We start from the raw sequence: 27,871 nt of genomic DNA, 5'->3' as shown, positions 1-27,871 counted from the left end.
TATATATATATATATATATATATACTTACAAATCGTCTTTGCTAACATATTCAATAATTTTGCATTAGTATTTACTAGACATTTACTAATGATATTGGTCTATTGTCCTTCTCTTTCTTATGTCACCCTAATTTGAGTATTAGGATCTTTTCTTTCATAGAAAAAGTTCGATGCTAGCAATAGCAATAAGAGAAGAAAAGAAATTGAAGGATTCAGAATTGACAAAGAGGTAACAAAACTATTTCTTTTGGCAAATAACATTATGGCATATGTAGAAAATCTTAAAGACTGAATAAAAATTAGTTTAAACCATTGATAAATTTAGCAAAGTAGCAGGATATGAAATAAATCCAAATAAATCATCAGCATTCCTAAATATTACTAATGAAATCCTTCAAAAAGAGATAGAAAGACATACTACATTAAAAATAACCACAGATAGAATAAAGTATCTGAGAGTCGACTACCAAAATAAACCCAGTAACTATATGAACATGATTATAAAATCCTTTTTATACAAATAAAATGAGATCTAAATAATCTAAGAAACTTTAATTGTTCATGGATGAGGAGAGGCAATATAATTAAAATGTCAATCCTACCTAAACTAATCTTTGTATTCAATGCCATTCCAATTAAATTACCAAAAAAATTTTATTGAGTTAGAAAAAGTAATAACAACATTTATTTGGAAGAAAAAAGATCAAGAATATAAAAATGAATTAATGAAAAAATAAAAAGAAGGAGGTCTACCACTACCAGATTTTAAATTATTTTATTGTTATTATAAAGCAGTAATTATCAAAACTGTCTAAGAAAGAGAAAGGTAGATTAGTAGAACAGAACAAATATACACCAAATAGCAGTAAAAGATTACAGTAACTTTGTATATGACAAAGGCATAGATCTTGATTTTGGGGATAAGAAATCAGTATTTGGTAAAAATTATTGGGACAATTGGAAAGTAGTTTGACAGAAACTAGGTATAGACCAATATCTTAAATTATTCACTAATATAAGAACAAAAGGGATACGTGACAGACATAAAAAGAGATCACATTTCAATTAGAAGAACAGAGAACACATTACCTATCATACTTATGGATAGGAGAAGAATTTACAAGCCAACAAGAGATGGAAAGCACTGAGAAATATGAAATGGGTAATTTTGAGTACATTAAATTGAAGAGCTTTTGTACAAATAAAATATTGCCAAGATCAGAAGAAAAGCAAAAAAATATGGATTTTTTTATAGATAGACCCTCAGATAGGAGTCTCATATCTAAAATATGTACAGAACTATTTCAAATTTATAAGAATAAGAGCCATCACCCAACTGACAAATAGGCAAAAGATATGAACAGTTTTCAGATGAAGACATTGAAGACATGAAATATGACTTCATATGAAAAATTAGTATAAATCACTACTGATTAGAGAAATTAAAACCAAAAAAAATCTGAGATATCATCTCATACCCATCTCACAGTGGCTAAAATGATGAAAGGGCAAAATGACAAATGTTGGAAGGGATATGGAAAAAATGAGAACACAAATATACTGTTGGTTGACCTGTGAACTGATCAAACCATAAAAAGGAAAAAAAGTCTTCTCTCTTAATTATTGTAAACTATGTAATGAATAAATGAATTAGTTATTTAAAAATCAATAGTACTTAGCTTAAATGTCCATCTGGGCTTAAAGATTTTTTTGTTTGTGAATTCGTTTATTCTTCAATTTTTTATTTCATCTTAATACTAGAAAGTCAGTTCCTGCAGCTGTGTTGGTGAACCTATGGCATGTGTGCTGGAGCCTCCTCCTCTCCAATCACACCTGAGGACATTTCTCTCACCACTTGCCCCTCTGCCTTGTAGCCTAATGGGAGCACTTCCTCGCTCCCTGGTCTGGGGTAAGTTGAGGGGCTCATATATGACAGGAAGGTTGCAGTTTGGTTATTTGGTCTCTAAAAGGTTATCCATCACTGTCCTTCAGCAAGAGACTGATTTATTTTTGTGTTCTTTACCTAATAATAGCACAATTCCTGGTACATAGGAGGTTTTAATGAATGCATGTTGATTAAATGATAATCAAGAAATTAAAAATTCCTCCAAATATTATAAAGATTATTAGAAGTAAGAGTTTATAAAATATGTATACACACATTTATATATGTGTATATAAATTTATGTATGTGTATATATTCATAAATACATATATTGCACATATATATGTTCATATGCTTTGTATAGGGAAATAAAATGGATCTATTAATTAATTGATATAAACAACACTCATATGAGGAAACTCTGCTCTCAATGCAGGCTAGAAAATTTCTTGAAATGTATGTTTATGTATATTTGTACATAAATGTATAAGTATATATTTATTTTACATACATAGTTCCAAATTATCTCCCATCCTCTTATTCCTCTCTAACCCACCAAGAACAGCATCATCAACATCTTCATTAACATCTAACTATCCATCTTTTCCTGGACCAGGTTATTTATTTATTTATTTTGCAATGTGGCTAATATAGAAATATGCTTTCCATTGCTTCACAGGCTTAATTCATATATAGTTTTCCTTCTTGGTGGGTTGGAGAGGAATAAGAAGATGGGAGATAACTAATATATTACATAAAGTTTCAAATGGAAGGAAAACTTCCAACTCCAAATTCCGTCATCATCAACATCATCATTTTCTTCAACATCAACATCAACAACATCAATATCATCATTATCATCAACATAATCAGCATCTACATCAACATCATCAATAACAACATCATCAGCATCAACATCATTGTCATCAACAACATCAGCATCAACTGATAACATCATCAACATCATCAACGTGATCAATATCCCCATTATCGTCAACAACCACATCAACCACAACCACATAATCAACAACATCAACATTATCATTAATATCATCAATGTAATTAACATCCCCATCATTGTCAATAACAACGTCAACAACATCAACAACATCATCATTCTCAACATCTTCAACATCAACATCATCATCAACAACATCAACATCATCATCATCACCACCATCCACAACGTCATCAACAATGTCATTGACATCATCATCATCAACAACTTCATCATCAACAACATCAACAACAACATCATCAACATCTTTATCAACATCTTACTTTCCATCATTTCCTGGACCAGGTTTTTTTTTTTTTTGCAATGTGACTAGTATGGAAATATGTTTTCCATGCTTTCACGGGCTTAATTATTATTAATGAAGATTTTCTGAGGGAATACACTAATATCTGATGAATAAGGGAAGGCCAAGTGTAGGAGATAGTATTTTCCACAGTTTTAGATGGAAGTAGGAGTTCTAAAAGGCTTTATCAGAATAAATTGAAATTGGGCATATTTAGATAATCAATGAGGCATTTAGATAATCAATGAGGCATTTAGATAATCAATGAGGCTCTCTCACTACATAGAGAGCTGGGTTGGGGTCAGTAGGATTTGGGTTCAATTCTGACCTCAGACACTTACTATCTTTTAGCCTTTAGTTTTCCCTGCAGCAGGAAATGGCCAACCAGTCTAGAATCTTTGCCAAGAAAATTTCATGGACAGTATTGGCATGCTATGGTCTATAGGGTTACAAAGAAGTGGGCTCAACTGAACAACACACTGATAGGAGGTAGAGGGGATGGAGGTAACATGATGTGTGTTTTCAAGAACATGAAATACTAGTAAGATGAGTTAGATAAGTTCAGTTTATCTTCAGAAGATACACTTGGTGCCAAGGATTGTAGATACCAAGATATAAATGTAAGATAGAGAACAGGAACTATATTCTAATAATTTGATCTATCCAAGAGCAGAATAGGCTTCTATGTGATTCCTCCTCTTTGAAGGTCTTCAAGCAAAGTCAAATGACCAACTGTTTCCTTTGCTATAGACCAGTGATTCCCAAAGTGGGTGCTACTGGCCCCTGGTGAGTGCCTCAGCAATCGGGGAGGCGGTGATGGCCACAGGTGAATTTATCTTTCCTATTAATTGCTATTAAAATTTTAAAAATTCATTTCCAGGGGGCTAAGTAATATTTTTTTTTTCTGGACTGGAAAGGGTGCGGTAGGCCAAAAAAGTTTGGGAACCACTGCTATAGACTAAGAGTTTGGTGGGGTATGGGTTGAAGTATAAATTGGAGTAGGTAGATGCAAATGTCACTTCAAATTCTAAAATCTCTGATATTTTGTGAGAAGTGTAGGTATTAAGGTCAGCTTATACCTTCCTACCCTTTTCAGTTCTACACAACTCCAGATGGGCTGGGAGGCATCAGGTGACAGTAGACACATTGGTACATTGTCCAAAATTTGTTATTTGATGGGGCAGACCTTTATGTGGGGGATAGTGGCTATTATCCAGCTTAGTTTAAAGGCTCAGCAGGATCTAAATAATATAATGATTCTTTGTGGATTTGTCTTTTTGTTTTTGTTTTTTCTTCACTATAATTTATTTTTAGTCATCTTTTGTATATTGATTTTTTGTTTCATTTAATAGACCCCTCCACCCTTGAGGTGCATTTAGAGCAGAAGTCCTTAAACTTGGGTACTTGAACTTGTATTTTTTTTTTAAACCCTTACCTTCCATGTTGGAGTCAATACTGTGTATTGGCTCCAAGGCAGAAGAGTGGTAAGGGTAGGCAATGGGGGTCAAATGACTTGCCCAGGGTCACACAGGTGGGAAGTGTCTGAGGCCAGATTTGAACCTAGGACCTCCCGTCTCTAGGTCTGGCTCTCAATCCACTGAACTACCCAGCTGCCCCCTGAACTTGTATTTTTAAAATATTTTGATAATTATATTTAAATATAATTGGTTTCTTTTAATATCCTATTTGTTATAATTTTATTCCCCTGAAAACAATATTCTGAGAAGCAGTCAATAGATTATACTGTGCTACTAAATACTTATATGACAAAAAAAATGATTTTTCAGAGGAAACTGGGTTTAGTTCAAATATTTCTCATTTCTAACTTTATTGGAATTCTTCACACTATTGCTTTGAAAACATTTTATAATTGAGACAAAAAAGATTACTTGTTATTCCCTGAACTTGACAGGACATTGTCCAGCTCTTAGCATTCACAGAGGCCATCAACTTGCCTCTACTGCATTCTGTCTCCCTCTTCTTCTCTCAGAATTTATCTTCCTTATAGGCTCAGATCATGTACTACTTTCTTCATGAAGCCTTTTATTATTCTCACTCCTATTTCAGCCATATTCCTCTCTCCCTATCAGCTGTATTTATTTTCAACCTCTGCTAGTTGCTTTTTTTTTCCTTGAGTGCTTTTAGGCCCTCTATTCTTTATCCTTATCCACCTCTTCTTCATAATGTATTTACTTGTGTACTTATCCATTTGCAATGGTTCAATATAACCTCTGTGGGAAGAGTCACTATCATTTTTTCATTTTTATATTTTTTAATCAGCAGTGCATTGTGCTCTACACAGAATTGGTGATTAATAAAACATTTTCTGAAGTAGAAGGCTGGTTGGCATCTTAGCAATCATATATCAGAACAAACACTTGAGTAAGAATTCCCTCTGTAACACCTCCAGGAAAGAAATAATTACTATCTCCTGAAGAAATAGAATTACAGATACTCAACAAATGTTTGCTAGTTGAAATTCCTTCGATTATCCTTTAAAAAACAATCTGTTAAGAGTCTTATTAGGTCCCCTTACATAGATAGGTAGTTATGAAAGCAAAAAGTAGGGAAGGTATTCAATGAAGCAAAATCCAAGGCATCCACCAGATGGGGATGTTTCCCTATGAAATGAGACAGTTAAGCTCTTTTCCTGATCCATCTTCAGAGAGCTGGATGCTGAACTTTAAAGAGAACTCTGAATGTACCCTTGACACTGGCTTCTTTGCTGTTCCTCACACAAGACACTCCATCTCCTGACTGTGCATTTTTTACTAGCTGTTCCTCTCCTAGAATTCTCTTCCCTCCCCATCTCCACCTCTGACCTTTTCTGAGTTTCTTCAAGACCCAGTTAAAATGTCATATTCTACAATAAATCCAGAGCCTTTCCTTATTTTATTATATCCAATCTCTGCCTTAGTCTCTCTGCCTCTGTTTCTGTCTCTCTCTGTCTCTGTTTGTCTGTCTGTCTTTCTTTCTATCTCTCCATATAATGAAGGTACCTAATGAAGGTACCTAATTCTTAGCTATCTCCCTCCAATAGAATGTGGAGTTCTTGAGAGCAGATCTATTTTTGCTCTTCTTTAATTCCCAAGTGCTTAGTACAGTGTCAGGCACATAGTAAGCCTTAATAAATATTTGACTGACCAGGGAACAAGGCAGAAAGCTTGTATAAGTACAATGGAAAAGCATGATGTTTCTTATTATGATTGCTTTAAATATATTTGTTATGTAAAAAATATCCAGTTAACTCCCTTTCTCCTTCACTCCCCCCCCCATTAGAGAAGGCATCATTTGACAAAAATATAAAACTAAGTCTTATTTTTATTATTTATCAATTCTTCCTCTGGAGGTGTGCATACACAAGTCATTCTTCAAATAGTATGTTGCTGTATATAATATTTTCTTGGTTCTGTTTGTTCCACTCTTTATAAATTCATGTGGGCCTTTCTGACTTTTTTCCAAAGTTAACCTGTTCTTCATTTCTTATGGTGTACTTGTATTTCTTCACAATCATATGCCACAACTTGTTTAGTCATTTCCCAATTGATGGACATCTCTTCAGTTCTACTTCTTTGCCACCTCAAAGAGGATTGCTATAAATATTTTAGAACATATTTAGGACCTTTTCTTTTTCTCTGATCGCCATAGGAAATAAATCCTATTGGATCAAAAGGTATTCTAACTTTGTGAGCCTCATTCTAGATTGCTCTCTAAAATGGTTGGATTAGATCTCTACTTTGGTCAAACACAAGGTAACTATGTAATTTACAATGGGTTCTTGTGTGTCCGTTCTGTTCCATTGGCCCAATTTTCTATTTCTTAGGCATTACCAGATAATTTTGATAAGTTATTATTATTGTCTCAGCTGCATAACTATCCTTGTGTAACTGTATTCATTGGTTTCATTGGTGTGATATGATTCTGAGTGGGTCACACTAAATCTATGTATTAAGATAAATATGAGATAGATGCTGAGAAAGAGGAAAAACATAGACAAGTTATAAATTTCTGGTTAGACCCTTGCCTTCCATATGCACAATAAATATAATGTTATTATTAAATGTTATCATAATATTATTATTAACTGAATCCTAACCCTAAAAGCATTTCTTATAACAAATAGATTACTAGAAGAAACTGTTCTACATAAATTGCTTCCTTTCTCTCCCTCTCCCCCCTTCCACATTGGGTTCCTAGTTAGTTATACCAACTTCTTTTTTATGTTGGCCAAAATTGGTTTTTAAATCATACTTCATAAGCCCCTTTGATGTGTTTATACTTACTGATTGGATACAGGACAAGCAATTCATATGAGAGGCATTTAATTGAATATCGATGTGATAACAATAGCAACTGGACATCCCCCTCAGAAATCTTGGGCTCACTATCACACAACTACAAACATGTTCTATTCAAAAAGTAAACCCATGTGGAAATGATACATAGGGAATACACACAGAAGTATGAAGTATGTGTGATCAAGACTTTATGAAGTATTACAAACACAAGGAACATGTCTGAAGATCATGGATTTCAATAAATATTTGTTTAATTTACATCTGTGAAGAAAAGAATTTTAAGAAGGTGAGGAGTACACATAGTAACATTTGGGGCCAAGACAAATAATTTAAAGGTAGTCATGCTTTTGGTGCTAGAAAACTGAGATATTCTATTGATTTTGTTGTATTATTCTTTGCTAGACCTAATCCTCACCAAGTGTTGTGCCTTCATTTCTTTGGTCTTTACTGTTAGGCCTTACTATCTAACACACTGCCTAACATCCACTAGCAGTAAAGTCTTTAATAAGTTCCTCTGCTCAATTAATGGCAATAAAGCTTTTTTTTTTTCCTTATCAGCCATATTATTCAGATGAGAAAAGTGCAGAAAACCTTAAATAAACATACATATTTATATTAATGAATATGTAAATATCACAATTATTCTAATATTTTATTGTTAATATTAAAAAAGTTACTATTCTCATTGCTATTGTTTTTCTGATTCTCTCTGCCACCCCTTATACAATAACATTCACACAGAAATAGTCCTGGAAAAAAGTCACTATCCTACAAATTATTCTTCTACATACATTGTTTACCTGTAAAAATGATTGTTGTGGCATAGTGAAAAAAACAACTGACCTCAAAGCATGGAAGACCTTGGTTTGGATCCTGCCTTTGTCCCATACTGACTATTTGACTCTGAACATCACTGAAATTCTCAGTGTTATAGACAAATCTTTAAGAATATAAGTTGTAAAAAAAGAATAGAAGTTATAGACAAGATACTAACTTGAATTAGAGAGAGGTTCTTCTAGGAAGTCCCTAGTCAATAAAACCACAAAACCAGTCCCTATATCTAATGTCTCATGGTCACATGCACAAGTGGACTATATAACTATATTTTGTGTTTGAATAAAAATATCAAACTGTAAGATTCATCTGTTAAACCCAATTGCAAGAAGTATTAGTGCCATTCCAGTAGCAAAAAGAACAGAGATGATTGTTGTTCCATCCTCTTATCTGATGTACAATATTTTTTAGGAGCATCTCCATCTTTCATCTCCTCTGGAGTTGAAATCTCCATTAAAGTATGTGTCGTTTCTTCTAATTAGGGTGTAAAGCCTTTGAGAAGAAGAACAATCACACTTAGTATTTTTGTATCCCCAGCATTTAGCACAATACTTTAACACATAGAAAACACTCCATGCCTTTTTCCATTCGTTCATTTATTCCTGTTTCCCATGGGATGTTTTTTTTTCTTCTTTAAATTCTATAATTTTAAAGTTAATTTCAAAACTCCTGCCTAGTATGTTCCTCATGTCACCCCATACCCCTCTTCACCATCTCACAATTGTCTTTACCAGTTCTGGCAGACCTCATGGGATCTTGGAGGGTAATTTTGAACCTCTAGATAACTCATCACTGAAGAACTTGAACAGAACTGACAAAAAAATAAGCTAATTGGCTGCTGAGCCCGAGGAGCCAATGACTCAGTGGATTTATAAATGGAATTGACCTTCTCTGTCTTTCTTTATCTTAGGTCAATGCAAAGCTTAGGATGGATGTGTTTAAAATTGGATGCTACCTTGTGAGTCTGAAAGGTCCAGATGTCTTTGGTTGGTCCTGTCTGGTGGCTGGAGAAGGTTTTGTATCCAAGAGGATGTTCACTCCCAGCATACTGCCCCAAGGTGGAACCATTTAGCCTACATATATGTATCAGAAATTATTTGTATAGTATCCAGTCAAGTTAGTAAAATATCTAATTAGCTGTTTTTCAAGATCTTTTATGTTTTAATGAAGCATATTAAATATTTTCTTCCCAGCATGTTTTGCTAGTAGTTATAATTACATTCACTGACTCCTGTTAATGTATTCTTATGAAATTTTCCTTTAAATTTAGCCTTTCTTATGTACATAGGAATAAATCACTTGTTCCATACCTATATTTAATTGTGAACTTCTTACCTCTTTTCCTTCCACATTTTGGGGAACTCCTGGTCTGGTAAGCCATAATATAATTTACTAGAATTAAAATCATCCTCAGGGCAGTGAGGTTGGGGGAATTCACTGGACTAAAGAGCTCAGTGAGAAAATGGAGATTCTTTTTATAAGAGGACAGGCTACTTATGTATTAACCTACTCTGAATCGAATGCTTTAGTTTAGGACAGGGAGGAGTGTGTGCCTAAGCTCTTGTGAGCTCAAGGAAGAAGGTCCCCAGTGCTAGTTCAGTAATTCATGAGTAACTATGAAGCAAGCTAAGAATTATGGAATTTTTCTTATTCTACTCTTTTCCTGCTTTGCTGAGAACATATATTTTCAGCTTCTTCCCTTGATGTAACCATTCTGTCATTCATTAAATTAATGGTGGCCTTTAAATAATTTCCTGGTTCTCATTTGATCCAATTTGTGTTTTTGCATTGTTGAAATTCTTGTGACCAGATAAGCCACCAGAATCTTGCCTCATCTGTCCTTTTCAAAGGGTTTCTCTTAACCCTAAAATGTTAATTTCTCAAGTATATATATAGTGAAGTTTTTGCTTTTTTTAATACTATGTTCCAAGCATTGTAATGAGAATTGTGGATACAAGAAGGCAAAAAAGATAATTAATATCTTCAAGGAGCTCACATTCTAATGGAGGAAATAGCATGCAAACACACATGTACATGAAACATAAAAATTAGATGGAAAGTAGTGTCAGAAGGAAAGCCCTATGGACTATGCACTACTTTGATTCCTGTCTTGCCTTAACTGTTTGACCTTTACTTGTGTTTCAAAAAATAAACTATACCACCTTACAACTATCGGACTAGGTAATATAACAAAAAAAGAAAAATAATAAATTGTGGAAACAAAGGAAGGAAAAATTGGGACTAATATGCTGTTGTTAGAGCTGTGAACTGATACAACCATTTTGGAGAGCAATTTGAAACCATACCCAAAGGACCATAACACTGCATACTATTTGACCCAGTGATATTACTATTAAATCTGCATCCTCAAAAAATCAGAGATAGGGGAAAAGAACCTATTTGTACAAAAATATTTATAGTAGCTCCTTTTATAGTGCCAAAGAAATGGAAATTAAATGGATGTCCATTAATTGGGAAATGGTTGAACACATAATGGCATATGATTGTAATGGAATATTACTGTACCGTTAAAAAAAAGCCAACAAGATGATTTTAAAAACCCCGGAAAGACTTATACAAAATTATATAAAATGAAATGAACGGAACCAAGAGAATGTTGTGTACATTAAATATTGTACTAATAGTGTATACCATGATCAAATGTGAATGACAGCTCTTATCAGCAATGTAAGCATTCAGCAATACCAAAGGACTCCTGATGAAAAAAACCCAGAGGTGATAAACTTTGAATGCAGATTGAAACACGCCATTCTTCATTTTATTTCCCCCATGAATTTTTCTCTAGGATAAGTGATATATGGCTTCTTTCACAACATTATGAACAAGGAAATATATATTGTACAATTATATATGTATGACATATCACATTATCTGCCATCTTGGGTTGAGGGGAGAGGGAAAGTAAGAATATAGGTCCCAAAATATCAGAAAATAATTACTAAAAATTGTAACATGTAATCTGAAAAAATAGAAAACATAATTTAAAAAGTAAATAGAGCTGGAGAAGAAAAAAAAAGGTTGTTTTTATATCATTTAAATTCCCCTTGACATCCCAACACTTTTTCCTCTCCCACAGAGTTTAACAATTTAATCAAGAATATTTGCAAAGAAAATAATGAAAAATAGGGAGAAAAGCAAAATATTAAAACAAATCAATTTATTGAAAAACATGAAATATATCTTGTCATATTTCTTCTTTGGAATCATACTTATTCTCTGTAATTCTGCACATTCACTCCCAGTTATTTTGTTGTGGTTGTTCTTCCCCTTTTGAAGGTAGTTCCAGTGATTGTGCAGATTTCTGTGTAGGCTTTGTTAACTCCACTCCAAAGCAGTTCATGTAAGTCTTTTCTATTCTTCTCTGTATTAATCATATTTAGCATTTTTGGCATATTAAAATTCCACTATGTTAGTTTAAGTTAACTTAATTAATACATTACCAAACATTTTAGCCATTTCCCAATTGAAATTTACTTCCACTTTTTACCTAAGGGAATTTAGAATTTATCATATGTTTCTCTCCCATCATTTTATTCCCCTTTTCTCTTTTTGTTTGTGGGATTTAATTGGGAAATGTAACATTTAGATTTTATAGTTACGTACCAGTTCGATATTGATAAAATCTTACAATTATCTTCCTATAAATCTTCAATAGCTCTCTCTGGTCACATTTGCTTTGGCTGTGATTGATATGTTTCTTCAGTGTTATTCCTTGACATTTCCTCATTTGGAGCATGATAACAAGGGCTCTATATATTTTTCAGGAAGGAGTTCGTATGTCTTTACACATTCTGATAGAAAATATAGGTAAATATCATCATTCACAAGTATTAAAAAAGCATTACTACTATTTAAATGTTATTTTGAATTTGTATAATTGGTCAGCTAGTTGTTTGAAAGTTGTCAAACTTAGACAAAATTTTTTGGGAAGGAGGAAGGAATTCCAGCCCATGTATATCCAAATGCTTTTTATGTGTTCTAGATTTAGAAGTGAAGCTTGTGTGTGTGTGCGTGTGTTCATGCGTGTGTATGTACATATGTATGTGTGCAGTCTTGTCTATGTGCATTTGTGTGAGTGTTTTAATGCTTGTCCAACATTGAGTGGTAGGCAACATTTTATTATATTATTTGGGACTACACATCCCAGAGTAAAAAAGCAAAAACAAAACAAATAAAAATAATATGAAACCTTTCTTTAGAAGCGAGGATATCCTTTTCAGTGCTGTTGTGACATAATACTGGTGTATAATGATTTGTCTACTTTAGTGGTCTATTCTAAAAAGCATTTCCAACAGGTAAGATATAGTTATTTCTGATTAGTTTCTGTATATTTTACTTTCCTGTGCATTAGAAAACAAATAAGGTTTTGTGTTTTGGCTTTGCTGTTTCTTTTGTCAAACTGATTATCACAGTGGTTTCAAGTAGGGTCAGCCTTTAGTTCTATCAACTTCTATAACCTTTAGTAGGAGTTTTATTATACTTACTGGGGTGCTAAACCCACTCAATGATAATGTTAGAGTCTAACTAGCCAGAATTTCAAAGCTCATGTTAATCTTTTGTAGCTACCTGAATTATCTCAGGGCATATGAAATCCCATTGGTATAGAGCAGAGCTGATAGTAACCTTCTCTGCAGTTGTCCTATATAAGGCATAAAGTTTGAAATTAAGTTTTGAATGGGTCATTATTATCAATCAACTAATCAATCAGTCAATCAATAAACATTTCTTAAGCTCCTACTATGACTCAAGTTCTCTGAGGAAAAAAAAAAGAGGCAACCGATGGTCTTGGCCATCATCATCATCATTGCCATCGTCATCATCATCATCAACATCAGTGTCATTGGCATTTTTATCATCATCATCATCGTTATCATCATTGTCATCATCATCACCATTATCCGTATCTACCAATCTCTAGGTAGGAACATGGTCAATAAGCTCCTCTACTCCTTCAGCCTCCTTGTAAGCCTCAGCTAAAGTATAATCTTCAGCTTAGCTATATATCCAGAGCCCTCTCTTGCATTATGATCTGGATCATGGTTTGTTGAGGCCTAGCTTGAAGTTATATCAGCTCATTGAACTCTCCTTAGAATTCTTTTTTCCTACCCTTTTCTTAATAGCTTTTCTTTTTTCCTGAGCACATCTTTTTTATTGTTTTGTCCTCTTCTCTCTTCCTTGAGTCTTTCAATTTAAACGTTATCTAATATGTTCAGAAACTCTTTTTAATTCTTATGTCTTTATCAGACTTCCTAGCAGAGGTAAATGTCAACATGGGTCTATTGCTTCAATTGAAAATGGTTTGAGTTATGCTGTGATAAGCATTTTAACTCCATTTCATCATCCCTTCCATTCTATGCAAACAAAAGTATCTTGGTCAGTTAGGAAAAGACAAAACAAAACATTGAAATAACATTACCCTTTATTGCTTTTCCATCCAAGAACTCAGCATTGTTTGATCACTTCAGGACATTCTACATTGAAATATTATTCTGTTAAAACAGAATTAAAAAACCTGAGTATTGGAATGCACTGAAGAAGTCATCTAATTCAACCTCTACTTCAGCAAGAATAGCACTTTTAATTGGAATGTAGAGTGTCAGGGAACTCTTTATGGGACAAGGGAATCAATTTCATAATTGAACAGCCCTGAATACTAGGAAAATTTTCCTTTATATGTCAGTACATCCAGGATCTGTGGTCTTGTCAGGATTGGGAAGATCTTACCCCATATTACAATTCTTAGGAAATCTATATCTTTTTATTTATAATATTAAAGTGAATATTAATAATAGCTAGCATTTCTATTAGCTACTATGTGCCAGGCACCCTCCTAGGTATTTTACAAATGCTTCATTTGATCCTCACAACATCCCTGGTGGGAAGGTGTCATTATTATCCCTATTTTATAGATCAGGAAACTGAGGCACAGAGAATTGCTAAGGGTTACACAGATAGTAAGTATATGAGGCTGGATTTAAACTAGGGTCTTCCTGATTTCAGGCCCAACATATACATCTATTGGACTTGGCTGGGGCTCAGAAAAACTGAGTAATTTCCCATAGTCACACAGTTTCTGATATGCGATTTGTATCTAAGTTTTGCAGATTCTAAATCTACTTCTCTTCTCAGGGTAGTAGGAGATCACAAAAATGAAGTGTTAGGGTCAGTTTAATCCTAGTCAATCAGTCAATAAGCACTTATTAAACACCTGTTCTAAGAACTGAAGATGTAAAAAAAAGACAAAAATAATCAATTAATCAATATTTATTAAGTGTCTACTATATGCCAGGTATTGTGCTAAATGCTGGGAATGAAAAAAAGTGGTAAAAATTGTTCCTGCCATTAAGATCTTATAATAGAATGGGGGACATGACATGTAAGCAACTGTCTATAAACATATTAATGGCTAACGAGATTGAGGGCTAAGACTAATGATGGGAGGTCCTGGGTTCCAATCTGGATTCAGACACTTCTTAGCTTTAGGCCACTGGGCAAGTCACTTAACCCCCACTGCCTAGCTTTATCAGTCTTCTGCCTTGGAACCAATACACATCATTGATTCTAAGAAGGAAGGTAAGGGTTGAAAAAATAACATGTAAGATAAATTGGAAATACTAATTACTGGAAGTATTAAGGTAAAAATATGAAATCCTCTGTCTTTGAGCGTTTTATTTATTAATTGCTATTCACACTTTCTTATGAACCAGCATCATGATTTAGACCCTTTCAACATTTCATTCTTCCCTTCTAAGACATGTCTGGAGAAAATCACACCTACTGGAAACCTTCCACTTGTGAGCACAGGGGCAGGCAATTACCCAACAGGGAGGTGGAGAGGCAGATACTTGAAGGAGAAAGGAACCACATCAAGGGAAAAAAAGTGGCAGCTGGTGCCTTATAAGGATGCCATTCCATCTGCCACTCGAGTCTTATGTTTCTTTTGTGTATGATCCAAAGCACATCCTCCCACCTGAGTAATGAATGAACTCCAGGAAACTCTGCGAATCACAACGACTGACTTGAGCAGAGACTAGGGTGTTTCTTGTTATGTCAAATCAGAAAGATCACAGAGAAGTGTCACAAGGCTTGGGTTCAAATCTTTGGTCTGCCACTTGGTTTTGTGGCCTGGGCCAAGTCCCTTCTCATCCTTAAATCCTTTGAGACTATTAATTTAATTCCATTCAATTAGTATGTGAGAAGTGTCTCCTGTGTACAGTGTAGTATAGTAAATATGTTGTGGCCTGGACCTATCATTTGTAGAGGAAATTATTAGGGGAGGAGAATTCTTCTACCTATGAAAATTAGTACCTTTTTATAGAATATAGAATATATTAAATTATATATAAAATTAAATTTGATGTTATATATTATACTATAAATACATATATGTGTATCTACATATATATGTGTATGTATATGTATTCTATGGTTCTAGATAATTCATGCATATATACACATATGTTATCCAGCAACCAATCTTATTTAGCCTTATATGCCTTTTATCTCTTTCTTTGTCTACCACCCCAATATAAAATCTTTTCCTACTTGCAAATATATATATTTATACATGAGTTCTCTAAAATTGTAGAAGATAAGTTGCTTATCCATTATCATATAGTATGTGTTAAAAGGAGGACTTGAACCCAGGTGAGTTCCCAATCCAGTAAGTTATATTACTTGTCTCTTTGATAAATAAAACTGTTCAGCCTAGCATTCAAGGTCCTTCAAAATCTTCCTTCGATGTATTTGTCTATTTTCTTATTAAAAAAAAACTTTAAATAAATCTGAACCAAAACACCAATAAACATCATCTTGATATTTACGCCAAAACATGATTTTATATGATACTGTGAATCTCCATTTCATACTGCTTGATTTTTAAAAGTATATATTTTATGCCTTCCCTTTGATCCAGCGATTCCACTACTTGGTTTGTACTCCAAAAAGATAACAAGGAAAAATACTTGTACAAAAATATTTATAGCAGTGCTCTTTGTGGTGGCAAAAAATTAGAAAATGAGAGGGTATCCCTTGATTGGAGAATGGTTGAAGAAATTGTGGCATCTGATGGTGATGGATACTATTGTGCCATTAGGAAAGATAAACTGCTTGATTTCCATATGAGCTGGAAAGACTTCTATGAAATGATGTGGAGCAAAATGAGGAGAACCAGGAGAATGTCCTACACAGAGGCTGAAACATTGTGGGATAATCATTTGTACTTAATTTGGACTTAATGCTACTGAGAGCAATGCAATAATCCAAGACAATCTCGAGGGATTTATGAGAAGGAATGCTATCCACATCAAGAGAGAACTGTGGGAATAGAAACAATGAAGGAAACCTTTGATCTTTTATTTGTTTATATGAGTATTGGATGTGGGGTTTTAGTTTTTTTAAAAATTACAGAAGTGATTAATATGGAAATAGGTACTGAGTGATAATACATGTATAACCCAGGGGAATTGCTTGTCAACTCTGGAAAGGGGGAGGATTAAGGGAAGGGAAAGTACATGAATCATGTAACCATGGGAAAATACTTAAATAAAATAAAAAGATAAAATTATATATTCTAAACAATATTATCAAGTCTGTCTTGCCTGTCCCTTTTTACTTCTGAACTTCCTTTTGTATGTTAAAAAAATTACAAAAGCCTTTTTGTTTTTTGGACAACTATGACTAACTTTTCCTCTCAATCTCCCCATAATTAAAATAATGAGAAAGAAAGAGATGGAGTATTCACACAAAAGGAGGCCTCAGATTTTTGGAGTATTTCTTGGTCTGGTTCTTTGTGAGATCTCTGAACTTTCAGCTTTCAGCACTAGGGGGAAGATATGAGTACAGGTAAAGATAAAAATCTTTCTTCAAGGGAATTTTGAGAATCATATGAGATAATAGATGCAAAACACTTTGCAAAACTTAAAGTATTATATACATTTAGTTATTATTGTTTATTTTTGTTATTATTATTATTATTGTTGTTGTTATTATTATATTTCATTCCTCAGGACTTAAATCTGTTGATGATTTCATGCTTTAAGCATCCTACTGAACTCAAGTAATGTTTGTGGAATAATACAAGTATGTGCTGATGAATACATATGCATACACTTTTAAGATTAATCTGGGGGGCAGCTGGGTGGCAGCTGGGTGGCTCAGTGGATTGAGAGCCAGGCCTAGAGATGGGAGGTCCTAGGTTCGAATCTGGCCTCAGACACTTCTCAGCTGTGTGACCCTGGGGAAGTCACTTGACCCCCATTGCCTACCCTTACCACTCTTCTGCCTTGGAGTCAATGCATAGTATTGACTCCAAGATGGAAGTTAAGGGTTAAAAAAAGATTAATTTGCATCATTAATGCTTTCTTAAGTCTAGACTCCACAGAATCAATAAACAATAAATCAGGTTTTGATTTCTGAAGTTAAATGCTAATAATGAAAATTTAATAATTGGTTTGGAATTGACTCAAACACATCCCTGATTTTCTTCCTCCAGTTTTTTCTCCCAAAGAACAAAAAGGCAAAGTGTTTTCTTTCTCCAATTAGCTTTGCCCAATAACAAATGAAAGTGCAAACTCTGAGTCTTCTTCCTAGTTCTGTACTGAGGCATCTCCTAAGATCAGATTTGCCCTGAACTCTTCTTCTCTTAGTCTAAATTTATCTTAACTACCATACTGGTACAAGTAGAGTTTTTTCCAATGAGGTGACTAGCTGAATCTCATGATGAGTAAGTTAAAATTCACATTTCTGCCAAATGCCATAACTAATCAATATATTTATCTCTTAGTCTCTAATTATTTCTAGGAACCAGTATTTCCCAGCTATTATCTTCAGTCACAAATTATACCATAGAAAAAAAGATTCTTTGTCCTTTACCTAGAGCTAGGTACCATTTTTCCCTCCAAGGGCTTTTTTCAGTAATTTTCATACAATTATCCTTGTTTATATCCCTTTTACTAGCAAAACTGTACAATATGAAAATATCACTACTTGTATACTAGGAAAACCTGGAGGAACTGGTATTATTTTCAGGGAAAAGAAAATGTAGTAGGTTTAGGAAAACTACCTTCAAGTATTTGAAAGCATTTTTAAGGGAATGAGGAATTAGCTATCGTTTATTTGACTTTTGAGTGAAGAACCAATGGATGAAACTCATAAGCAGGCTGACTTTGGTTCATCAGAAACACAAACTTCCAGAAGATCAACAGTAGGATGAATCTTCTCAGAAGGAAATGTGTTTCTCAACACTCGACACTTTAAAGGGGAGGCTGGATGAATATTTGCTGTGGATGCATTCTGCTTTAGGAAAAGGTTGGACTAGATGACTTAGATCATTCCCACACTGACAAAATGATTCTGTAATTACACAATTTTGAACTTGGAATGGAACTCAGAAGTCATTTTGTCCTAAGTTTTCTGAAATCATGAATTATTACTAAGGATAAGACTCTATGGGCTACATTAAAGTCTAAAATGCAGTTCACTCTTCTAAAGGGAGCATAGTCTTACTTACACAAGATAAACTATTAGAAAATAATACAATTGCATTAACAAAGTGAAAGATGACACACAATGATGTTGTTTCAGAATTCAAGAAGGAAGAATCTATTGATGGATCAGCAGAGTGGCAGGTGGGAGATGAAATGACACAGGAAACAAAGGTTTATTCTTAGAGCATATCAATTTATTAAGCAATGCACGCCAATTGCCTAACCTGCTGGGACAAGGTCCCTTCCTCAACTACATTAGATAATTGATTGTTAATTGGAGGAAAGATTAGGGACTTTTCCAATTGAGAGAGAGAAAGCAAACAGGTGCAATTGTGTGAATTCAGAAAAAGAGGTGTCCTATTCCTCCCCAAATATCTATAAACAATCAAAAGAAAATGGAAACATTAATTGATTAGTATGGGGCCGGTTTTAAAATAAGACATATGGGTTGCTTGAAATGTCAGTTGTGAAAAAATTCCTTGCATTACTCCTTGGACCTGAACAAGTTTCTGTTTGGTATTTATTTAATATTCTGTTCGGTCCTTGTTTAAGAATTTCTAAGCAGGAGGGAAAGGTGGTCTAGTTTTCTAGTGGTGCAGAGCTAGGTTCAAACAATGCAATAAGGTTTTCTCCCAAGACAAAAATTGCACTAAACCCATAATTGAATAGAAACTATTAGTTCCAGAATTAAGTCACATAATAGAGTGGTTCATTCAATTTCCACAACTAACCCTTTGTGGTCCTAATCCTCTCAGTTCCCTTAATAGGTACATATTAAGGCCTACTAAGTTACAGAAACTGAGCCAATTATGAGGAAGTAATTACATAAATGAAACAGGAACTAGCCTCAAGTACCTTATTAGTAAGAGATAAGATAAACATATACAAAATATATCAATATGTATCAATATATTGAAATATATTGATATATTGATAATATATTGGTATATATAGGTAAACACCACATGTATATATAATATACCTGTGCACACTGAAATAATGTGGATATTCTTGATGGTTGGTGTTGGTGATGGTAAGATGCCAAGGTTTAGTTGGTTCCTTGGCAACCTACAAAGAAGGGCCTGTTGGGTCTTCTCCCAGTGACCAGTGTGCTGAGACTACCAGACAGAGTTCAGAACAGGACAGGGGTTTATTTTAAAACACAGTTTGCTAGAAGGGAGGATTAAAAATTAGGCTTCCCTAACTCTCAGGGATCTGGTTAAATTCCCACCTTCTACAACCCCTGCATGGCAGTTTCTTTGTTTTTCTTCCAAGCTCCCTAGGCCTTATACTGTCTGTCTAAATTTCCCGGGCTATCTGACTACCTGGCACTATTAATCCTCCACATTGGTAAAATAGACAGTTCTTCAGAGGAGTTTAGGGTGAACCCTTTATGTTAGGGTCCAGCCCTGGTAGGGTTAGGCCTAAGGTGGCTCCAGGACCTCCCAGCACCGGCAGTTGTGCTGGCTTGCCAATCATAGATCTTCAGAGTTGACAGGTACTTCCAGGTTGCAGGAACGCTGATGATATCAAGTCAACGAGAGGTTTTTCTAGTCAGGAACAGCAGGGCTCGAGGTATTCGGCTCCAGTGGATAGGAAACAAAATCCTCCTCTTCAGAGAGATGGAGAGGAAGTACAAGCTCCAGACTATCCCAGAAACGGGAAGTCTAAGAGCCTCCCAGTAACTGCTGGTGTCCACCTTTATCTGTTCCCCACATTACAGAATTCACATCTCCAGTTCCACAGTATGTGGTCAAGTCCAGCAAAGCTCTCTTTGCAAACTCCTCTCTTTTACCTGTTTGCAACCCATTTCTGGTCATACCTCATTACGACAAACACAAAATGTGCTTAAATAGTATGCATAGGCAATTATATATATTTACATACATAAGTGTACATAATAGGTACCTATGTATGTACCACAAATATGTGTACTTATACAGAATATAAGGAATACATAAAAAATATAAAGTGATTTCAGTAGATAAGACACCAGCTTATGGGGGGATCAGCAAGGGCTTCATGAAAGAAATAGCACTGTAACAGAATATTTGTGCCAGAATGCACTTTCAATATAATTACCCAAGGCCTGTGATTTTCCAGGTAATTAAATTAAGGTCCAGAGAAGGGAAAGCACTTGCCAAGGTCTCTCAGCTAAGAAATGGACAGATCTGTGATTTAATCTCAAATCTTCTGACTCTAAGTACAATGGTCATTCTGCTATAGGTGCAGTAGAGTAGATCATCATTCTGCATTCCATATAAAGAAAGAGACGCAGATGGAAAAGTTGGAGAAATAGAGGCTCTACAGTGGGTATAAGAGAGATGTCAGAGGCACAAGAAATTATGTTGTAATTTGAATTATGAAGGTAAAATTAGACAGATAAAATGCTATAGAAAAGGGAGAGCTATGTTTCTTTGTAATGTGGATATGTGTATGGCTTCTTAGAGGAACGTTATTATTAAGCTAGACTTTGTAAGATAGGTAGAAATCAGCTCTAGGGAAAGAGGGGAAAGGGTATCCAAGTAGAAGGAACAAGATAATCAAAACCATAGCATTGTGAAATCATGGAAGCCATAGAACTACAGGATGATGGGCTAAGAACTGGAAGGGACCTTGGAGATTACTTAATCCAACTTCTTAATTTTAAAAATGAGGAACCTGAGGACAAAAAGGCTCCACATTTTATTCAAGGTCACATAAGTAGAAAATGAGAGAGCTGACATTTAAATCCAGATGTTATGACCCCAAAGATGTTGCTATTTTCTCTGCAACGCAATACTTGCCAACCAATGGGTAGGTCAGTTTGGCTGAAGTACAGAGTCCAGAAAGAAGAAATTAGAGGAAAATAAAGATTGGGAAAAATAGATTTGATTAAAATGACAGAGGACATGACTTCTAGCCTAAAGAGTTGAGATGTGAAAAGTTAATTAATTTTATCTGCTTCAGGTTCAAAAGACATTTTTGAAGTACATACTATATCATCAGGTTAAATTTCACAGGTCCCCAGAGTCCTATTCCCGCTGCTGCCAACCAGGACACAAAACTCCATCTGAGATGATAAAAGTGTTACTTCCTAAATTTATGATATCAGAATGATATAGCAGACATCTGCTCTGAGGAAAACACATGGTTCAATATGGAAATCTCAGGAGTTAACACCTGCAATGAATACATTCAAGTTTTGGCTTATCCTTAGTCCTCTGCTTCTCTTTCACAAAGGTGCTGATAGCAAAATATGTTCAAGGAGAAGGTTGAAAATCCAAAAATAACTGGTGGAATAAAGGGTAGTCTCCAAATGATATCCATTTTAAGACAAAGCAAAACAATGGACAATTTCATGCAAGTTGTTTTTCCTTCTTTTAAGTTCTTCTTGAATTTAGTGTATAGGTCAAGATGATTCTTGAAGTACATAAAATTTGGAAGGTCCCGTCAAGGTCTTAATCTTCTTTTGTGTATCCTATTCCTCTTTGGCAGACTTGAAAAACCAATGGATATATCAAAAATGTTATCAAATAATGGAAGACAAAGTTATATTTAAGTTGAAAAACTTCAAGAAAAAATCTCAAAATAGGGCTTTCGTTTGTGATGGAAAATCAGACCAAGTGTGAAGTTTTACCACAAAGGGGTTTTAATTCCAGGTGATGATTCTTTTTCACCCATGACAACTCAAATGAACCATCTACTAAAATGTTGATTGGGTGTGTTCTCCATTGGAAAAAGGAAGATACAAAGTGAAGAAATAACACATGTTTTTGCAAAATTAAAATAACTTTTGCCTATGATGCCATCGTTAAATAGAAACATTGATGAGCTTAAGTAGGAGTCTATTCTTAATTTACAAAAGCATGGAAATGTTAGGCAGGTCCTTTAATAAGAATCAATTCAACCCAAAGCCATCCAATGCAATAAGATATATTTTTATACATACACACACATATATATACACATATATGACTCTGTACAAAGTGCAAAGGAAGCAAATACAAAACATAAACACCTCTTTCCCTTCAAATTTTTTCATACTCTATACTGCAGAATAAAAGCTATTATTCTACAAAAATTTTCAAACTCTCAGAGATGACCATTCATGCTGTATTTGGATACCCTTGGATGCTAGAGAATAAATACTCTATGTTTAACATATTCGTTTTGCTTCTAAGTAAGTCAACATTAATGTAAAGCATAGAGGTAGACTAGTCATAACTGTCATGAAGAACTAAAAGGAAATTGGCATTCTTGTGAGAAATCTTCCTTCCTCTCGCTTGGGATTTCTTTTTTTTCTTTTTTAATATTTATTAATGTTCATTTTTTAGAAAAGTTAACATAGTTACATGATTCATGCTCATTCATGCTCCTTCACCCCTCGCCCTCCTCTCACCCCTGGCTGATGCGCATTTCCACTGGTTTTAACATGTGTCATTGATCAAGACCTATTTCCAAATTCTTGATAGTTGCATTGGTGTGGTAGTTTCGAGTCTACATCCCCAATCATGTCCACCTCAACCCATGTGTTTAAGCAGCTGCTTTTCTTCTGTGTTTCCACTCCTGCAGTTCTTCCTCTGAATGTGGGTAGCGTTCTTTTCCATAAATCCCTCAGAATTGTCCTGGGTCATTGCATTGCTGCTAGTTCAGAAGTCCATTGCATTCGATTTTACCATAGTATATCAGTCTCTGTGTACAATGTTCTTCTGGTTCTGCTCTTTTCACTCTGCATCAATTCCTAGAGGTCTTTCCAGTCCACATGGAATTCCTCCAGTTTATTATTCCTTTGAGCACAATAGTATTCCATCACCAGCATATACCACAATTTGTTCAGCCATTCCCCAATTGAAGGACATACCCTCCTTTTCCAGTTTTTTGCCACCACAAAAAGCATGGCTATAAATATTTTTGTACAAGTCTGTTTATCTATGATCTCTTTGGGGTACAAACCCAACAATGGTATGGCTGGATCAAAGGGCAGGCATTCTTTTATAGCCCTTTGAGCATTAGCTTGGGATTTCTTAATCTTCTTGGTGTGTTATATTCCTCTTTGTCAATCTTATAAAACCCATGGATTTCTCAATAAACCTCATCAAATAATGGAAGACAAAGTTATATTTAAGAAAAAAAAGTTAGTGAACGTAAAGCTTTTTTTCCCCCATACAAGTTCATGGACTCCCTGAAATATATTCAAAGGATCCCCTTAGAATAAGAATACCTACTCTAATAGAACAGTGCTTCTGTTCAACCTGATGTCATAAATTAATCTGTCAATTTATTTCAATTTTCTTTTAGTATTATCAAAGATTTTCCCTTGGATGTTGAGCTTTCCTGACTCTATTGATTGTATTTATTTATCTCCCAGCTTAGTATACTCACTCCCAAATAATTTTGCCACCCTCAACTGATTTTTTTGTCTTCTTGAATGATTATAAATATTCCACCTCATCTTGACTTCCTGGCACTAGGAATCTGTGCCTGAGATTGGAATGCTTTTTCCTCTTACAGCTGTAAGTAGTAAAAAATAATGCTTTGGATCAGCTGGCAGAGCAGAGTGTTGGTTCACTTATTCAGCAATATCATCGTGTAGAGTCATAAAATCTCCAAGTTGGATGAGAACTGGACAGGCATCTATTTCAAACTCTCCCTGAGCTGGAATCCCTTTTTTAACCTTCTTGACAATAGTATTTGCTTGAAAACCTCTAGCAGGAAGGCTACTGAGCAAACTCATTCTACTTTTAGAAATCCCTGAAGTTTAGGATGTTTCTTCCTTATAGAAATAGCTATGTGGCCCACGCAATAGTATATTTGACCTGGAGTGAGTGAGGAAGATCTACGTTCAAATGCAGTCTCAAGACTTCCTGGATGTATTACTCTGGATAATTCAATTAACCTCTCTCTTCTCAACTTCTTTAACCTTAAAATAGGTATAATCACAACATTGACCTTCTGGGATTATTGTAAAGATTAAAGGAGGCAATATTTGTAAAGCACTTCTTAGTGCCTGTACAGATGCTTGTTCCCATTCTGTGCTCTTGAGCATAAACTTAACTCTCTGCAACTTGACCCCATTGTTTCTGGTTTTACCTTCTCAGGCCAAGTAGAAGAAGTCCAATCTCTTCATCTATATGTAAGTCCTTAAAATTCTTCAATATTGTCACCATATTCAAACCTCCTCTTCTTCAGGCTAAATATTTCAAGGTCCTTCATTCAATCTTTGTACTGTTCCTGGTATCCTAACCACCCTCACGAGTTACCTCTGGAAGGGTACCATCAATGATCTTCCATAAATATGGGGTCCAAGGTAGGGTGGAATGGCTTTCCCAAAGCTAGGAAATGACAAGGGCAATAATAGTAACAGAAATTAAAGTAAAGCTTTATAACTGATATCAGCTCAATTTGAGATTAGCTAAAGCAAACATTATCATCCTAATCTTATAGATGAGGCAGCACAGAGTCAGAGAAGGTAAGTTGTTGTTGCAAATTATAGAGAAGTCAAGTGGCAGAGATAATACTAGCATCCATACCTTTTGTAGGCACATCTAGAAAGAGGGCTTGACATAGAATTAAGATGTCTGGGATCAATTGCCAACAGACATTTACAAATTATGACTAAAGTCAAACTCTAATACAACGAACCTCATTTTCTTTAGTAAAATGAGGTAATAATTACTGCATAGATGTCTTTGCAGAGTAGTTGTGACAAAAATGCTTTTCAAACATTGAAGTTCTATAAAAAAGTGAATTATTACTTCTGGGGACAGATCTAGAATGGTGAAAACACTCAGTTGAGCTCATCCAACAACCTCCTCCAATCAATTTTAAAGTAATACCTGAAATAAAATTTTGGAGTGTGGAGTTAACGAAAGATCAGGATGAGATATTCTTCCTGTCCAAGACAACAATGAAGGTTGAAAAGAGAAATCTGTGACCCAGGGAAGGAGGTTGGCCCCAAGCCCATCTGGAGGAAACATCTAGCAGTTCCAGATTTCAAAGTATATTACAAATATATATATTCATCAGAACAATCTTGTCCTGGCTAAGAAATAGAGTGATGGATCATTGGAAGAGCAGTTACATAATACACAGTAGTAAATGTCCATAATAATCTTTTTGCTTGTTATACCCAAAGATCCAAGCTTTGGGGACCAGAACACAATATTTGAAAAAAAATTTCTGGGGAAAATGGAAAGCATTTTGATAGAAACTAGGCATAGACTAACACCTCAAATTGCAAGTGAAGAATTAATCCATTATATTAACTACCTGAGCTGTATGGGTGGGCAGGAGGACTAGGATCTCTGGAGCAGTGGTTCCCAAACTTTTTTGGCCTACTGCCCCCTTTCCAGAAAAAAATATTACTTAGCGCCCCCTGTCACATACTATCACCGCCCCCTTACAGTTATTCACTGCCCCCAAATGTACCTATGGCCATCACTGCTCTCCTGGATCACTGTAGCACCCACCAGGGGGCGGTGGTGCCCACTTTGGGAATCACTGCTCTGGAGTGAAGGCTGCTCATCACCTTTTGTATCTACCTGTCACCCAATTCTCCTCTGGGGCTCTAAGAAGTTATAGCATAGCCAGCAGCCACACAATTACCTTATCAGCTGGGCTAAACCAAAATGGGGGTAACTGACAGGCCTTAAAACTATCAGTTAGGATAGATGTTTAGCCAAAGTGTGTGAAGACTTCCTGATGAAAAGTGAAATGAGCAGAAGCAGAAAAACATTGTATAGATTAATAGCAATATTTTAAGGATGGCCTTAAAGCTGTAAAAGGCTTAGCTACTTTTATCAAGACTATCATATAAGACAATTTCAAAGAATTCACGATAAAAAATATTATCCACCTTCATAGAGATGAAGTCTGATAGCAAGTTGAAGAATATATCTTAAAACTCTTACTTTCTGTCTTAATTACAACTCTAAGATAGGAGGTCAAGGGCTAGGCAAACAGAATTAAGGGACTTGCCCAGGGTCACAAAGCTAGGGAATGTCTAAGGTCAGATTTGAATTCCAAGTCTCACACTCTATCCACTGTGTCAATTAGCTGCCCCTTAAAGAATACTTTTTAAAACTTCTTTTATTTTGTTTCTGTTTTCTTTTGAAATATCCCCAATCTGGAAGTATGTTTAGCATGACATTAAATATGTAATTGAAATTAATGTGCTTGCATTCTCTTGGAGGGAAAAATTGGAAGGAGGGAGAAAATTTGGAACTCAAAATTTTAAAAATTATTCATTAATTTTTTTACATATAATTGGAAAATATTTAATGAAATGAAGAAAATTTAAAAATAAAGTTATTCTCAGAAAAGATAATTATCTTACAGGAGTGAGAGGGGAAATTATTCTGATCATTTTTTCAGGTGCTTTTCAACCACTGCATACCTCCACTAAAATGTTATGATATTTATTATTAAAGAAACTATGTACAATTAAATATTCAATTATCTGGGGATTGATGTTCAATATAAGTAGACATATCATCTGGTTAATGAGTAATAAAAATAGCTAATATTATATAGTATTTTATGTTTTCGAAAGTACTTTATAGATATTGTATTATTTGGTCCCAAGAACAACATCGAGAAGTAAGTAATATAAAGATGATATGTTTGAAGTTGAGAGAGGATAATCTCATAGGGAGAGTTTGAACTCAATTCTTCTTGACTAAGAAAAGAACCTTATTCAAGGAACTCTTAACTACCTCATTATTAACAACTCATTCTTTCATGTTGGCTATGTGTAAAAGCACCCTGCTAGACATTGAATTAAAAACTCTCTTGACTTCTCTTGCTTTTTTTAAGTTCCAGCTTAAAATTCTATTTTTTTAAGGAAGCTGTCCTTAATCACTCTTAATTCTACTACCTTCCCTCTGTGTTTTTGGAAATTTTGTACTTTTAAAACTACATTACCCAGGAGCCCACTGACTTCTTATCGTTATGAACTGACGTAGGCAGGGGATAAATTCGGTGGATTTCAGGGACTAGCTTTTTTCCTTCCTATGGCGACTTGCAGCTGGGAACACGGGCTGTTTGAAAAGGTAGATTAGTCAT

The sequence above is a fragment of the Gracilinanus agilis genome, chromosome 1 (genome assembly GCF_016433145.1).
Source record: "Gracilinanus agilis isolate LMUSP501 chromosome 1, AgileGrace, whole genome shotgun sequence".
In the NCBI taxonomy this organism is placed as follows: domain Eukaryota; kingdom Metazoa; phylum Chordata; class Mammalia; order Didelphimorphia; family Didelphidae; genus Gracilinanus; species Gracilinanus agilis.
This window is presented reverse-complemented; position numbering follows the sequence as displayed.